The sequence below is a fragment of the Tympanuchus pallidicinctus genome, unplaced genomic scaffold (assembly GCF_026119805.1).
Source record: "Tympanuchus pallidicinctus isolate F22 unplaced genomic scaffold, pur_lepc_1.0 scaffold1, whole genome shotgun sequence".
In the NCBI taxonomy this organism is placed as follows: domain Eukaryota; kingdom Metazoa; phylum Chordata; class Aves; order Galliformes; family Phasianidae; genus Tympanuchus; species Tympanuchus pallidicinctus.
The window spans coordinates 100,937,380-100,942,379 of NW_026294618.1; the positions used below are offsets into that span (position 1 = coordinate 100,937,380).

The window sequence follows — 5,000 nt, forward strand, 5'->3', positions numbered from 1 at the left end:
GCACAGTACATGGGGGAAGGCTCCATTGACTAGATCACTGAAATTTGAGAATACTATCTGGTTACTGATGCTCCACAATTACTTTATTTATTTATTTATCTTCAGGAGAGCAGGTCTTAAACAGTCTGTAATGCTTGGTGTTGTAGGTGCAGTTGAAAGGATGAAAGTACATGGGCGAGTTTTTGTTAAAAGCGTGCTGGTTGTGACTCCTGTGATGCACGTTGCGTGGATATGGAGTGCTGGTGTCCGTCAGAGATGGAGAGGTTAAACAGCATTGGGTTGAAACAAATGGTGCTTTGATATTTCAGAAATGAGTTACACTGTAGGTGCAAAAAGTGTTCTTCCCGTGCCTTAGAGAAAAAAAGTCAATTGGTGCAAATTACCGTGTGGTTAAACTGTTTTTGAAAAAGTTGTGTGTGTTTGAAGTTCATAAAGGTGAAGCCCACCTTTAATTGGAATAACAGGTCTTACAGTGGATTTGAAACCAGTGGTGTGTTTTGAAATACAGATGAACAGTCTTTATTTAAAGTTCGGTATTTTGAAATCAGTTTGCCACACATGTCCAAGTATCTGGGTGGTTTTTTAAATGTATTTACTTTGCTGTATGCACAGGTGGTTTGACTCTTCAACAGCATTTTTCAAAAAAAATGTAACTCAGACTTTCTCTCCTGGATCAGTGCTTGTTTAGTAGAACTTTTACCTACTACAAGCTTTTGAAGTACTTTTTCAAGTGCATTACATAACCTTTAGATACTCAAAAATATGTATGTATTATCCTATACTTCCTTTTGTACTCTGTGGAGTGAAAAAGGGTGAAACATGCGTTCCACACAAAGGAACTACTATAGCGTTTTGCAAGTCTTGCATGAACTCTGAGCGCTGCCTCTAGATACGTATGGAGTTGTCAGTGTAGTATAGTTGGGTTTTTTTAACATCTAATATCACGACTGATTAATTTATGCTGCTTATTCCATCTTAAGAGGAGTTTCTTATGTTTCTTCTAGTTTTGCATTTCTTGTGCTTTGAAGTAGGACAAATATTGCTGTGTTCCTCATGTCAGACGCACCAAGATGATGATTAAATGTTTAAGTTTTCTGCATAAAATGGAACACATAGAACAGTTTCTACAGTGTAGCTGTATGGGCTGTAATAGGAATACCAATGAATACCCATTGCTTCTTTTACTGGCAATGAGGGGCCGTGCAGTTCTGCCATAATAGAAAAGTTAGTTTTATGTTCTTGACAAGTCCTTGATAAAAATCCTGTTTCCATTCTTAGCTTAAATACGCAGTTTAGGAGGAACACGCAAGGAGTGGAGTTTCTTACCTCTACTTGAGTTTATAGCCTTGAAAGTGGGGATTCTCAAACTTTTCTAGCTAAGGATCACAACAGAGAGACTGTCTTGTGTACCACCCCTCCTGCCAATCAGTATCCCATTTGTCGCCCTTGTGGCAATAACTGCAATTCCTTACATGGAAATGGAGGAGGCAGAGGTGGGAGTCTTCGCCTTTCATGTGATGTAGCCTTGGCAGTGGAAAAAACTCTGAACATCTTTTTGCTGTGCCTGTAACATGTTGTTGTGTCAGCTCCTGGTTCTGTGCCCAAATGTGGTCCCCTTCCCTCAGCTCCTTACCTGGCCGGCTGCAGGCTCCTCTCCTTCCCTTGTCTGGTGCCTACTGGAGTGGCTTCAGGGGATTGGCTGTGCCTCATCAGTGGCTCTGTAAGGATGGCACTTCTTCTCTACCTCTCTTTAGGAAGTATTGCTAACATAGGCGAATAAGTAGCCTGTGCCTCAGTCCCAGCGTCTTCCATAAGGGTATGAGCTTTTTTTCCTGATTCTGACAGAGGAATCTAGGAACAGAAGGGATGAGTCAACACCGTACGTCCAACCAGCTTGCCACAGACCACCAGGGGTCTACAAAATAATGTTTTAGGGGAGATAATAACTGCAGGCCGATAGCTACAACAGCCCTCAAGGGTTGTTGATGGTGATCTTGGGGTTTTGAAAGTCCTCCCCCAGGTGTTGGTACATACCAGAAGGACAAGAAATGAGAAATGTTGCCAGCTCTCAGCATTGTACTGGAAAGTCTTTTGGTACTTGTTTTCTTCTGAAAATGTAAACTTTAAGAACCAGAAGGTCGCATGGGCAGCTCAAAGCTTCAAAACAGAGAGTAAAGGACAAGAACCACTAATTAGTTGATGTATACTTAAAATGCTTTTGTGGGCAAATCCCCTCTGTAATTTTGTGCTTGGGGTTGTGTCTCTAGAGGACCTTGGGTAAGCAGGAGCCTGCTGTACTCATTTCTCACGAGGCCATTTGTCCCACTCTGCCAGAAGGCCTTCCACAGAGCCACTCAAACCAGTGTCTGCAGGGCCTCGTGTCCCTGCCAATGTAGAAGCATGTTTGCGTTGGGATTTCCAACTTTGTTTCCATATATACCAAAAGCATGCAAAGCCCAGAGCAGCACAGAGCTGGGAAGCTCATCTTATGACTGAACCATTGCTTTGCCATTGGGTTCAAGGAGAGCAGAGCAAGATCTTCTCATCCTGCCATGTCAGCTGGGGACTGGGCCACCCTGCCCTTCTGCAGTGTGCTTGGCCGTGTCCTGAGTGTCAGACTCACACTGGGAAGAAAGCTCTCTCCCTTCTTTCTCATAGCACCAAACCAGGGATGTTTCTCATCCAGTGAGGACACTGCTTTGCCACCTGGCAGTCCTGACCCTCTGGGATTCCTTTTTGCTGCTCAGCAGGAGGCCATGGCATGCATTGCTTTGACAGGAAAGGACTTTGTCTCCGGTTCCTTGTATCAAGGCCTTAAGGCTGATGGCAGTTTCCTTTCCTAGCCTAGTAGCAAGGCCAGAAAGATACATCAGCTGACCTCTGGTCCTGTCCCTAGGGCACGATCTAGGTGCAAATGTGTCCCTTCCTCTGCTGTTTTCTGCGTAGCGCTGTGCAAAGAGGAATGTAATGGGAACGGGGCTGCAGGAAGAGAGCCCAGCTCCTTGCCACCATGCGTGCTGCCATTTTGCAGCCTGCAGACAGCTTTTTGGCTGGGGAGCCGAGTTCCTGGCTTGGGGCCAAAGGGGAGCTGATGTGTTCAGAGTCCGTCAGTCAGGCAGGGAGCTCGGATCCAGCCAGAGCTCTGCGTTTCCAGCGCCAGCTGCTCCTGATTTAACTGGAAACACTTTCCTAAGACGTGTGAAAAAATAAAAGTTATTAAAATTACCAGCTTGCTGATTTCCATTTGAATCTGAATAGTTACACTTTTATTAATATCCTGTAATTCATGTCGCTGGTGCCGTACCTCAGACCTCAGTCTTTGCACTGGAAATGAAAATGTAATCTCACCTTGTTCCAGGGAAATGGAGTTTGCTGGCACGTCACAGAACTGTGAGGGCAGTCGGTGTTTCAGTGTCTCGAACCGCACAGAATGAGCTGATGGCACGTTTGCTGTCGCAGCCTGGAGATGTGCAGTAGTTACATGTGCAGGAGGGCTTTGCAGCGTGCACCATATGCCGTGCAGTGGGTGCAAGCGTGCGGAGAGAACACAGCGCACACGTTCAAGTAAGAGGAGGGAGTTGTGTGGTCAAGTATAAATATCACATAATCTAATAGTGTTGATTTCCCTTCTTGCACTCTTATAATGGCTTGACATCAAATGATGACAGGGGTGGGATTATCTCCCTTTCTTTGGGATTGTACTTGCCATGTTGTGCCTAACCTGTTATGGATAAAATAGTTCTGTCTGTACTTCTGTGGCAGAGCCTTTCTCCATTACGAATTCTTCTGTCATTGTCTTTAAGGTGCCTATCATCTTGATGGCTAAGTGCCAATTAAAATGCAGAATTATCACATAACACAATTAAAGTAAAAGCCAAAGAAGCCTACTTTACAAACCTCTGATCTAAATTTAGCTCTCTTTTTTGGGTCACTATTTATTCACTAATCACAAAAACAACTATTTTAGAAAAAAATAGCAGTTATCAGGTATTTTGTTATCTGACCGTAGGGTATGAAGTGTTTTTAATTGTTTTTCTGATTAACTACAAGCTCCCAAATTCAAGTAGAAACACACTTACATTTTCTATATGATTCCCATACTTTACCAATGGGTGAGCCTTTTTGTGACACAGTAGTAGAATTAATGAGATAATAATTAAAAAAAACCTTCTGCTACTGATGATTGACCACTGATGGTAAATGTAATTGAATTAGCAGTGCACTAAAATAAATGTAGACAAAATAAATATAGACAAGAAAATCTGGTGAAAGCTTCTGTAATGTTTTAGATTAATAGGCATACAGAATTCTTCACATTTTTTATTACGTTGTCCCTAGATGAATTCAAAGTAATTGGGGTGGTTAATTTTATTTACACAGAGCCGTTCACAGCGCATTAAATAATAGAGATAATTGAACAAGAATTGTCAAGTGTGTACTGATATCAGACATATTACAGAAGGGAATGTGCATAAAACTTCATTTCTATGCAGCCATTGTTTATGGTAATTAAGTACACAGATTTATCCCTTGGTTGCCTTCCAAGCTTATGGCAACTGCTATTGTTGTGCTCCATTAATATGTAATCAGGAAATAGTTTAATTTTCTAATCTGCAGTTTGAGAATTCACTTTCTAACAACTCTTAATTACTGCATTGCCCTAATGATGCTCATGGTTAGGAAAACTGAACCAATAAACTCCGTGGAAGAAGCCAGAGGGGATTATACTTCCAGAGGTGGTGCTTACTTAATAAACTTGTTATGCCTTCACCAGAGGGAGCTCAGTGTCCTTCAAAAGCATCTAATTTTATATTTCTGAGTTGTACATACCCACAGTGTGAAGAGTTAACATACGGTGTGCGATGGGGGTGGCTGTGAATTTCTTTTGCTAGAGAACCAGATAAGCGATACTATCACCATTTTGGTATTTTTCCTACCGTATACTAATTGTAGAGTTTAATTGCATTGGAAATAATGCAGGTAGCTTAATCTATTGTTTT

General features: G+C 42.2%; 1 protein-coding gene across 15 annotated transcripts in view; it reads left to right on the top strand.

Annotated features, from left to right (window-relative positions):
- Positions 1 to 5,000, top strand: part of EHBP1 (EH domain binding protein 1) — a 196,896-nt gene that overhangs the window by 167,749 nt on the left and 24,147 nt on the right. The gene's annotated exons all lie outside the window — the stretch shown is intronic.